Below are 13,227 nucleotides of genomic sequence, written 5' to 3' on the forward strand. Positions count from 1 at the left end.
AAAATTAATACCAGGTAATTACAAATCATTAAATCTATCAAACCATAATCTTTAACCTTCATTCAATTCAAGATGTTCTTTTCTAATTTTTATATCCTTGCCCTACTCTAATAAAGCTTAAACCTAATTTCCTTGTCACCTGAATAAAAAGTTGTGCGATTCGTTTCATGATTTCTTTCTTCTCAAAAGGGGAAAATTTGGTGATTGTTAACTTATCTGAATAATAAATAAATTTCCAATAGTATGCTTAAAAGAACAGGGAAAAGACAACTGCGTGACTTGCTATAATGAGATTATACCAACCTTTTTAAATTTAAATACACAAATTTACAATTATGATAACTTGTCATGAATAACATTAAACTTAATAAATTTACATGTCTTATGAAACAGATTTACACTTAAACAAAAATCAATGAAGAAAATGGGTATTTTTCTTAAATTTGAAACACTTTTTAATCAATACAATAATAATTACTTGAACCAATATTTTATTATAAGCTTACAATGAAAAATATTTTAGAACATATTTTTCCTACACATTCCAGATGATACTCTATAATATTCCTTTACTTTTATTCTTGTAACTATAACTTTTATTTAAACCCAATACTGCACAAAATCACACTAGTACCCAAACTCAAAAACAAAATAATTTAATTTCTCCGCTATAATGACCATCTCGATTCTCCCCCGAGGGGTGAAGATCCCACCTCGTAGCGTTTCCGTTCACTACACCACCCCCTCCGTTCCTAGCCAGTAGTGGCTTTAACAGAGGAGACTATAATGACCAATCCAAAAATAACCCTCATCTTTACATACACTAGTTCAATTATTTATTTTCCAGAATAATACCATGACTGCAAGGTAAAATTAGTCATTTTTTACTTTCTCAATAACAAAATACTCATCTTAGTGAAGCTAAAAAATGTAGAGCTACTTTTCAGCTACTGCAAATGTCTAAAGAAAGAAAATAGGGAATCAAAAAAAAATTAGGTAGATAAGAGGAATTGATATCTATTGATGTTGGGCACCTGTACACTGTTGACAGCGACAATCTTTATTACTCTTGATTCTCCTCCAAACAAATTGCTTTCCTCTGCAACTATTAGATATCCACAAAAGGCAAATTAATTTTTGATTCTCTTCATCAGTTTTTTTTTGTTAAATATGTATACAGAAAGAACTAAATTAGTATTTTTTTCCTTACTCTTAACTGATTAATATGACATGACATACTATCACATCACAAGGAACTAATTAATAAAAAAAAATAATAATAATAGTTATGGTAATTACCGGATTCATCTAACATAGGAAAGGAATTAAGTCTATGTAACACTACCCATCAAATCGAATTATTTTGATCAACAGCTTAGACCTTGCAACTTCAGCTTCTTAGCGCTGCTGGACTACATGAATGTGATATTAAATACTTTTAATTTTGATCTTTCCTGAGGATAAAAAAGGAACCCACAAAAATAATAAAATGAAACACATTTAAAGCACTAACCTCTGTGACAAGAGCCTTTGTCCACTCGTCTTAGATTTTAAATTCTAGTTATGATTGATGGCATATTTCATATAAACAGAATTTCCTATCATATTAATACAAACAAGTTTCCAGCTGATGAGTGAATTAATCATTTAAATATGGTTAATTAATAATTAATGAAAAGAAGCCAGAAAAAATTAAAAGATATTTCCAAATGGTAAATGATTTGGGTGAAATTTTTTGTGCGGATTAATTCACCACATAAGCTTTAAGTTTATGGATGAGAATATGAAAAGAGAATTTTAGTTTATGAAAAATGGCATGCCTGACCAGGATTCAAACTTGGAACCTTCTGAATGAAAAACTGAGATTTTATCACTATATGCAAACATGACAAACTTTCTTTTAATTCAAATATCTTTCATGAGAGAATTTTTCTTTTGTCTCATCAGTTAAAAGAAAAAACCTCATTAATTTCATTAAGATCAGACTAGAGTCAAGCTATAACTACAACTGAAGACAATTCTGTGTAATGGTGTAAAAATTAAATCAATAACCAATCATAAACACAAATACATATAATTGTTTTATTCATAAACCAATTTATATTAAAAAAATACAGATTTCAATAACCTATAAACTAACAATAATTATGAAAAACAGAAAATATTAGGTCTATCCTTAATCAATTCAAGATATTGAATCATTATGCTATAAACAAATAATTATTAAGTATTAAATTAATATATAAATTAATTTAGTATTAGGTGAAATAAATTCCACTAAATTAATTCTTCTTCTTCCTCTTTGATCAACTCAATGAATACATCTGACTAAATACTAAATAAATATTTATAATAAAATAATATTCACTAAGAATAAAATTAAAATTTTCGAAAATAATATAAAAAACAAATAGAAAATTACTGCATAAAACATTAATCAAAATATAAGTCGAACATAGATTAAAAAAAAAATCAATAACTGAAATAAATCTACATTTATAAAATTGAATGTTACCAATAATACATACTATTTTTTTATATCCATAAGTTAATAAATAAAACAGTAAAAAAAAAAAAATGGCACGTCTTGAAGCAAAATATGAACCAAAACCACTGGAATGGTATGAAAATCCACCAGTGGTATATGGGTAAGTAAATAAAGTTGGTAACAAAGTACACATTTATTTAGTTTTAATAAAATAAACATAAAAGTTTAATATAACCTAAACAACACTTAACGAAAAAAAATTAGTTACACTTTTAAAATAACATGGAAATATATGCTATTATCTTTTTCTAGTTTTTTATGTTAGTTAAGCAGCTCCTTGTGTAATCTACTTTCTAAAAACATATTTTGCAGATATTAATTCTATTATGTTAGTTGTTTTTTTGGTTTAGAACTAGTATAGTTTTCAATACTTAAATATCATTTCATTAAATAACCTTATTACTTCATAAAACTGAATAAATATGGACAATCTAAAAGTTTATTAATCTGAAATCAGTTTATTTATTATTTATCTAATGTTCAGTAAAAGATGATCATATTCTACCATACAAAATAAAGATTAAAAGAAAATAAAATAGTAAATAAATACTAGACCGACTGACTAAAAACTAGAATGAACACCTAAATAAAAAAACTATTGAATGATATAAATACGAAATTTACAAGGAAAATAAAATAAAATTTTAAGTAAAAAAAGTAGACCCTTATTGGGATTGGGTGTAGCTGATCTACAGCTGCACCACAAAACAAAAACAGTTCTGGTGCATATAGATCAGATAGCAAAGAAGATGCATGTTCCCTTTATGTTATTCAAGATACGTTCAAGGCAATTGGATGGAATTATCTTTTATCAATAAAAGTTCATTTACAACCTGGTGTTCATTTTTATATGTCTTGTACTTTAAAACTTAGTTACTCTTAAAAATAATTAATATAAATTAATACTAAATAATAATAATAAAAATTTCACTTATTTTTCTAGAGATTAAACACCCACCCATATTTTTAAGTTATGTAGTTTTCAAATAGAATAATAGGCAAAAAGAAAAACTAAACATATTATTTCAATTATCAATTTTATATAAGTTATTTTAAATAAGTATTATATACTTATTGTATACAACATTTATAAAAGTGTACAAGTGTTACACAAACACTTATCATTTAACCACAAACTCAACACATAATATACTAACCATAAGGTTGTTTAAAATATAATCAATTAAACACAAGTTAAAAAAATTTAAGTAATGAAATAAATATTTTTTAAGAAATCATGTTTGTCTTTTATTTATTTTCTAATGTTTTCTACTTCAGTTTTCTTTTTGTTGAACAATAATATGTATTCTTGTAAATTAGTAATGATTTTAAATACAATATTATGAATATACTTAACATTTTAAATAATTATACTTTTATAATAATTTACTACTTTATATAAAAATATGTGAGGCAGTATTAGTAAATAAATAAAAATAAATAAAAACGATCAAAAATTAAACATGTAGTTTTAATCACCAATATTACATAACACAAGTTATATAAGAAAAATTATATACTTAATGTATACAACACTTACACTTAACCATAAAGTCTACACATAATATATCGACCATAATGTCATAATGACAAACAGCTAAATAATACACCTAAAGAAATACAACCAGTGATGAAAACCACCGGAAAATTACAATGAAGTACATCAAATTTCACATTTTTACTTATTTTCTCCCCAATAACTTAAGATCACAGAATATTCTAGAATCTTAATGTACACAAATACATTATTGTTTTTAAATGTGTGCTTATTTATTTTACGCCTAATATAAAACAAACCAATATTATTGCTTCATTAATAATATAATCAATTAATATATTGTTTATATCAGTAACCAATAATTAGAATTCATTTAAACTATTGCTAAATGGATAATTGAAAGAAAAGAAAACTATTCTTAAAAACCAATAATTAAAGCTTTTACTTAAAAGCTAAACCATTTCAATTTTTAAACAATCAGTAGACACTGAAGAAGAGATTCAAATAAAAAATTAACTTATAAATGAACTTTATATACTAAAAAATTTTATTACTACTTTATACTACTACTACTTTACTAATTTATATATCAATGAACCTTATATTAACTTATAAAATTAACTTAATAAATGAAAAAAAAGAAACAATAATAAAAATTGAATAACAAATAAATAGCACTCATAAAATTTAAATTATATTTTCTAACTTTTTATCATAATTAAATTTTCTGCACAATGAATTTTTACAAGTTCCATTTATTTTGTGGAATCTCTTAAAATCTTTTAGTGTTATTTCTTTTCTGCTTTAGCATTATACTTATAGTAAAATTTCTTCTTTCATGCACTTTATGGTGTTTTCTTGCCCAGTGTATGAGAAAAATTAAACTCTAATGTTGCATTTGATTACTAATGACCATCCAATAACAATGAACTTTCAAACTGTTTACAACTGAATTTAAAAAAATTAATATCTGAATAAACAACCGTCATAGATGTCAACTTTCATAATTATTCTTCTACTCTCATTAATGAAACTTTACATTCTGCATTTTATTCACAACCCTGCCTCCTTTCATTAGTGTTTCATCATCTATTTTTTTTTTATTATTATTTCTTCCAGTTTCTTTTCCCAAATGTCTAGTCCATTCCAAGGGAATTTCTGTGAATCTGATGGCAATTGAGTATATGATTTATTGACAAATACGGTGAAAGATTTTCTTTTCTCAACCTCTGTACTAACTGATATTATTATGCTTTTCTTCTAGTTTTAACAAGACCAATCCCTAATAGCCTATAAAATACAAGCAAAGCTTATTTAACAGTTTTTATTTCCCACGTACAACGTCACACATAATCTCACCATAGAACATCCTCTGTGCTCATGACAGTACACTTTCCTAGACTAAACTGTTATAGGATTCTTTATTTTTGGTTGCCTCTCAAATGTAGGTTCTGTTCTCTCAGTGGATTAGGCACTCTTAAAGGTTTGAAAACATAAATTTCATAATTCTTTTATCAGAGAACCTGACAGATTATATTTTACTGTAAAAACTTTTGATAATTTTTTACACGTAACACTTAATAAAAAGGAAAATAATTTGTAATAAATTATTTTCATGCATTCACATGAGTACATAAGAGCCTTAATTTTTATGATAAATTATGAGTATAATAAACTACGTAATTCTCTACAACTTACCAATAATCAACATATTTTATAAATGCAAAAAGTATTTTTTTCATAGACACCTAATTTTCTTTTCAGATTCAACATACCAAGAGTACGAGCTCATCTCGAATGGTTAATGGGAACTCACATTGTACATGCTCTGGATAAGGGCTATCATAAAATACTTTTACAAATGATGGAAGATGATTACGCAAGTAGAATCAATCAAAGAAATGAACAAAGAAAGGTATTTTTAAATTAAAAATAAACAATTACTATTATTTCTTTAATTAACTATTATATAGTTTTAATAACTTTCAGTGAGAAGCAGTAGAAAGGAATAACGTTTTCAATTTTTATATCCACTACTTGACCTTTTTTATTAACTACATGAGCTTTATACATTATGTAAAGTGTTTTTTATGTTGTATGATATTCTCTAAGCCACCTGATACGTTCAGCTTTCTTAATTTAGGATCATAAGCAGTTCATCCGTTGATAATACTATAAATATACATGTACTTTGTTAACTCCACGCATTACCAATCCAGGATGTGAGGTTCTAATTAAAAATACATTCTAGCCTGATGACCATTAATATATGTAAGAAGTTATATGTACAATCATTACATGAATACAGAATAGTGCAGTCTTCAAGTTCTAAATCAAGAAACCTAAATTTCCTGGAAACTTCTGAAAAATTACACAATTGAATAAAAGCCACCAAAATACAGATTATTTTTTTTAAATTCTTCAAATATAAGTATACAATTAAATAAAATTAAGTATTTTATTCTATAATAAAAATATTTCACCTATAAAAGCTTTTCCTCTTAATTCTTTGACCAACAGTGTAACATATTACAACCACCTTAATATTTCATTTTTGTAATAGTTCAAAAAGAGAAACTTCTCTTCAAAAAGAATGAATAATTCTAATCAGACATAGAATTACTTTTTTTTTATAAGATTACTTATTTGTTTAACAAGTCATAAGTTGTTTTACTGTCAAAAAATAGTATAAAAAATCTGATGTGGACTCTACATGACTTCCTTGTATGCCTATAAAATTACATATACACATTTTTTTTAAATGAAAAGTACATAAAATTTTATTTCATTAATAACTTCTCATATTTCTTCATATTTTTCTTTTTTATGGTTATTATTGAATTATTATTTATCATAATAATTTTTTTACAATCACAAGCTAATAATTATTAATAAACCAATATATTTAAATTTAAAAAAAAGTTAAAAAAAGGAAATGGAAGTCTGATTTGAACTGATGTTCCTTCCTCTTGTAAGATCCAAATATTTCATTAATTAAAATGTTATTTGGCTATAACTCTGGGAGCAATGAAATCAAGTACCACTTATGATGTATCATTGAAAAGCTCTCGCAGAGAGTTTATTATTGCAGTTAATAAAAAGTCCAAAATCCAATTTTTTTTTTTGATTTTGGGCTTTTTAGACACTTTTGGTTCAGTCGATTGCAGTCAAAAGGGGAGTTGCACAGCTAGATGTTACAACAGTTCTAAATCCAAAATTTCAACATCCTACAGCTAATTGTTTTTGAGTTACGCGAGATACACACACACATACAGACATCATGCCAAAAATAATCAAAATGGATTCAGGGATGGTCAAAATGGGTATTTCCGTTGAAATCTGAAAACCAAAATTTTTCGTATCACAATACTTCCTTTACTTTGTACAAGGAAGTAAAAAGGATAATTTCTGATAAGGTAGAGGTAGCAAAATTAAAAGTAAGCAAAAATTTTAGAGACAAAACCTGAAAGTACTAGATCAGAACTGCAGGTAGAATAAACTAAGAGTAAAAACCAAACACCAGCCTGATAGGTGACATGAAAACATTGAAAGATTAAACAGTGGGAAAACTTGATGAGATGCCAGAAAAAGACTAAAATAACTGACACAAGAAGAAACACTATAAGATTTAATTTCATAGAAAAACCAGTAGAGGTGGATACACCATTTGAATTAATAATATATTGTAAAGTATAAAAATAATAATATAATATTAATAATATATGTATATATATAAATAATATATTGTAAAGTATACAAAATTTATAAAAATGTATAAGTACCCTAAGGTTTCAGTAAAACACAAACAACTGCAATCTAAAATAGAACAGCAGCAGGAATCACTGGACCATCAGTTTCATATTTCATGAATCAAAATTGTCAATTAGGTTAATTTATAGATGAATTGAGAACGTAGAGTGAATTGTGTATTATAAAGACATATTTTAATTCAGAAAGAGCATAGGTATATAGTAAGCAATTTAATTATCAAATTAATCTGAAAATACAAATTACAGAAAAAACATGGCCTTTACAGATTTTGAGAAGGCAGTTTACAATGTGCATTAGAAAAAATTATTTTAAACTTGGAATATACAAAGAAAGAAGTGTCTACAAATCTATTTTAGAAATTTAGAAAGAAAAACTATATAACCTACAAGAAACAGACAGTTATGTTTAGATTAGAAAACCAAGCTTTAGTATGGAGAGAAGCACGATAAGGATATAGTATATATCCTTATTATTTTTCAACTTGTATATAGAAGAGGAAAAAATATATTAAAACACTAAGAGATAAGAAAAATCCAAGAAGCGCAGCCTAAGATGTTAAAGATTTATAAAAGATCCTGTTATTTTTGCTGTAAATAAAAATTAGATACCTGAATATGATTGATTTACTGGAGGAGATAAGGGTAATTTAAAATAAATAATAAATTTAAAATAAAATAAAATAATAATTAATAGGATAATTTAAAATAAATAATAATATTTAATAAGGGTAATAATAATAATTTAAAATAAATAAATAATAATAACTGTTTGCCTGTCATATTAATTACTACGACAGGCAAAGACTGTAGCACAAAGTTGAAGAGTTTTGTATTTAGGCAGTAAAATAACAAACAATTAAATGATACGATCATTAACTGTAGGTTATCTCAAGTAAGAAAAGAAATTTACCAGTAAACAGAAAAGTTTACATACTTTGAGCATATAAAAAAAGAAATTTACCAGTATTAGACACAGATTCAAGAATTATTTAGAGAAATTATTTTAGATGCATATGAGGTATTGTAGTATGATAAAGGCAATGAAACAGAAAATAGGAAAGCCCAATAAGAATTGAAATGTGGCAAAAATAAAACCTTTTGAGAATTGACATACTGACAAATGTTAAAAATTAAATAGGTTAAAAAAGTCTGAAACAAAAAGGTTTTAAAATGAATCATGTAAAAAAAAGTGAGGCAGATTCTTTACTCGGACTACATTGGCCAGAAGCTCATACACTGAGGCTATATATTTTAAGATTAGTTATTTTGTAGTGGAAATTAACATAGAAGGTAAAAACTGTAGGGAAGAAAGTGTTAGAATTCATAAAAGAAATAATTAAAAGATGTAGAATATAACAAAATCTGACATTAAGAAATCAGTTTGCAAAGAAGAAACAGAAATTCACCAAACTAATCACATGTCCAATGATCAAATAAAGGTTACTCTTTCAAAAGAAAACTTTAACAAGGAGGCACATGGAATTAAAATCTATTACTAACTTTCAGAATAAGTCAAGATTAAAATAGTCACAATTGTCTGTAACTATCTTCTTTGTTATTGATATATGCATATAAATGACTAAAGAAACACACAATTCATCATAATAGTCAGAGAATAGATTAAAGGTAAAAATTGTTTAACCCTGTGAAATGTTCCTTCAGAATGTGACTCCCTACAAAAGTAATGTAAGTATATGGAATTTTCTTTTTATACTCTATTCATTTTAAGAGCTATCCTGTTGTAAACAAACCGCATGGCATTGTAATAGTTGTCTCGAAAGTTACATGTACAAGTATGTAAATAATTTAAGAATGATATATTTATTATTTGGCATTTTTATTTGGAATCGACTGAATCAAATTATATATGAATTAATTACATGACAGCTATATTTGTAAAGTCATACCACTGTTGACAAAAACACAATAGAGATGAAATATTTCAAATACTGGTGAGGACAGGAAAAATTATGTCACCTGGTACATTACTGCAGTAACATAATCATCTTGCTACAATAAAATCTCACTAATACAAACAACAGCTAGGATAGCTCTAACGCCAAACACAGCATAGAAAAAAAATATTTTTAATCATTAAATGTTATACAAAAACTAATGATAAACAAACAAATTTTTGGACAAAAATTATAATATTTTTGCTAATTTTTTAAAGAAATATTATATCTAACATCTTTTTTTTAGTAGTCAGTTTTCCTAATTAAATCTATAGTTAAAAATAGTTTAATAGTTTAAAATTAAAACAAACTGAGGAACTGCTATGCTATTGATACACAAAACATATTAGATGAACATGTTTCCAGATTAGAACAAAATTTTAATAATAGTAGCTGCACAAATTTGTCGACAATAAAAAAAGTGCTCAACCATTTACCTGAAAGGATCAAAAGAACCCTTAATAAGAGTAACATTATAAATACACACCATTAATGAATAAAATTTAAAAAAAGTTATTATAAAGTAAAAAAATAATAAAATGACTGTAGTTATCATCCACAAATAAAAATTATTATAATAAATAACAGTGACTATATTAAGATAACAAATTAATAAAATCGGTAAAGAATATAATTCCAATTTTGAAGATGATAATTGATATTACTGATTTATTTATTTAAATAATGTAAAGCATGTTTAATATGTTCATGTTAAACAAGAATGTTTAAAATCATTTCAATAGAGTATCAGTGTAACAAAAATATTGTTACAGAGAAATAATATTTTAAATAGATTGCTTGAAGATTTTTTTGTTTTAGTTTCTTGGGAAATAAATAAAGAATATTAATAAAGCACAGAAAGATCTTTTCTCTTATGCTTAAGTATTGCCCTATGCAAATGAAAAATAGTTAAGTATCTGACTGATAAAATATGAGTGAATAATTTGTTTCACTTTTGTAAATATAAGCAAATGGAACTATCAGAATTTTTAATTTACTAAATATTGATCTATCAAATACAAATTTATGAACGCCAAACAAAGATCTCACAATCCATTTTACCTTCTCAAAACATGTTTTGACTAATGCCAAACATAATATTATATTTTAGACAGCAGTATCCGTAAGTATAATAAAAATGTCAATCTTGTCACGATTAGTAATTGCTACAGAGTAAAAAAAAAAATTTAATCCTAATGAAAAATAAATAAATTTTGAATTTCTGAAAATTAATTAAGAGGCTAAATGAGTTATTATAATAATTTAACTAATTATAATAACTAAAATAATACATTATTAATAAGGTTTAATAAGTAATATGCCAGTAATTAGTCAAAACTGTAAAATAATATGAACATAACCTCCATTAACAAATTATCAACCTACAAATGCGGGTGGGTCTCACCGCTCATCTTAATCTTAAATACACAGAAATTATTGTATTATTGATTTACATAGTAGGGAGGTTATCTTAGAATACTTTTAACTTATTTCTAAGGTTGCTGCTTGGTTCTTTCATCTCAACAAATAAAGCTAAAAAATCTTCCACCTCCTGTTAATTGGTACAAAAGTACTGTCTAGTAATTGGAAGTTTACACAATTCTGTATTCAAAACCAATATAGAACACAATTCTAAATTTGTTTGATAACAGAGATTCTTCAGCTTTAATTTCGGATACAACTAAATAAGCAATGGCTCAATCGCTCAAATAAGCAAAACATTTCATTTCCTTGACATTTTAATTTCATTGACTGACTGTGATACAATACAGGCATGTATGTAGTAGTGCAATAAAATATAATTACATAGAATAAGCATTTACAAACTTGCTGACAAAATTTGTAAAACAGTAAAATAAAATTAACAATTTTATATCTTTACGCTCAAAAAAAAAGAAAGAAGAAATCAAAAGAGAAAAGCGACTTGTGTTAGAAGGCAAGATGGCATTGGACGAAGTTCCAGAGGAGATAGCACAAAATGCTGTCATAAGAATCAATGCAAAAATTGAAGCAATTCAAAAAGAAAAATTGAAGGTAAATATTCATTTTACATTTTCAAAACTTGTGTTTTGATAAAAGTGCTTTTATAACAACAAATTAGCTTTATAAAAAATATTAATGAAAGTAAGGCACAATAAATACAAACTAAAAGTTATAACTTTAGTTATAACTATAACTAAAGTTATAGCTAACTAACTATAACATTGTTGTTGTTATTTTATATTAAAATAAAGCAAATATTTTAATTGAATCAGAAATTATTATATTTGTAACAAATATAATTATTGTTACGAATAAATTATCAAAACAAAATTGTATACTAGGGAACCAACACAATGAGAACTGATAGTTAACTTAAGCTGTTTGTAATATACACAATTATGTTTATTTGCCAAACACACACACTTATATTTAACTGTCACATGGTTAATACACCCTTTATAGTTATGAAGACCCCCGTCCTAAGAATCTAGAAACTAAATCAATGAATATTTCTACCATTCAAGCTCCAAAAATTATTTTAAAATAAGCAAGGTCTTTTGTAAAATAAATTTATGGTAATGCAAAAAACTGTCATAGTTACGCACTAACTATCTATGTCCATAACTTCCTTAATTTCCGTAGAAGTTTCCATCATATTACAAAACAAAGTATTGTTTGAATGTTTTTCGTTAGAGTATTGTAAATTAATTAATTAGGGTAGCACTATCACAGATACGTATAAACAGGTGTATGTTGTTTTTTAACATCAGAATTAACATTTAGCCTATGAATAGCTGCTTAAACAATAATTTAGATTTAATTCAGACATATATTTATGTATTTAATAGGGTAATGTACAGGCGATTTTATCAGTTGACTGCTAAAATTTTAAACAGTTACAAGCATTTTTTTCAATTGAGTAACGTTAAATTCTTATAAACATAAAAAACTTACCTGTTTCAAAATAGATATTTTTGCTAATAATTAAAGAAACTTGTACTCCATTTTTACTTTTATCCGTCCATCGACACAATATTTTCTTATTATCACCGATACACTTAACCTCAAAACTGTAAATTAAGATTTAACATACACATGCTCCATGCAGATGATCAAATCTAGACAACACTTTGAAAGTAGACCTTTCACCAACACCACTTGTAGCCGTTCAGTGAACTAAATATGAGGGTTTAACCCAATTTATGCAATATGTTAAATAATTTTACATATGAATTATATGTAAAAAATAAAATTCAATGAAGAGTATGATATTATTATGAAAATAAGCTTCAAAACAGATGTTAATTTTTAATTAAATCAGGTAGTAATGAGAGAATAAAGTTTGAACAAGTCGTTTTGCAGAATTAGATTTATACAAAAAAAACATCGCCTATCATCCTTCTGTAGTAGATTTATGAAGCTGGTTCTATCTTAAAAAAAAACAAGTTCAGTAAAAATAAAAAAAGTTCTACA

The 13,227-nt window shown here is 25.6% G+C and overlaps 1 protein-coding gene across 1 annotated transcript in view; it reads right to left on the minus strand.

Moving 5' to 3' along the window:
- Positions 1-12,909, minus strand: part of Trmt61 (tRNA methyltransferase 61) — a 276,375-nt gene extending 263,466 nt beyond the window's left edge. The window contains exon 1 of the mRNA XM_075371257.1: positions 12,709-12,909. The gene's annotated coding sequence lies outside the window, so the exon portion shown is untranslated. The remainder of the gene's footprint in view (positions 1-12,708) is intronic.
- Between the last annotated feature and the right edge of the window lie 318 nt (positions 12,910-13,227).

The sequence above is a fragment of the Lycorma delicatula genome, chromosome 7 (genome assembly GCF_047948215.1).
Source record: "Lycorma delicatula isolate Av1 chromosome 7, ASM4794821v1, whole genome shotgun sequence".
In the NCBI taxonomy this organism is placed as follows: domain Eukaryota; kingdom Metazoa; phylum Arthropoda; class Insecta; order Hemiptera; family Fulgoridae; genus Lycorma; species Lycorma delicatula.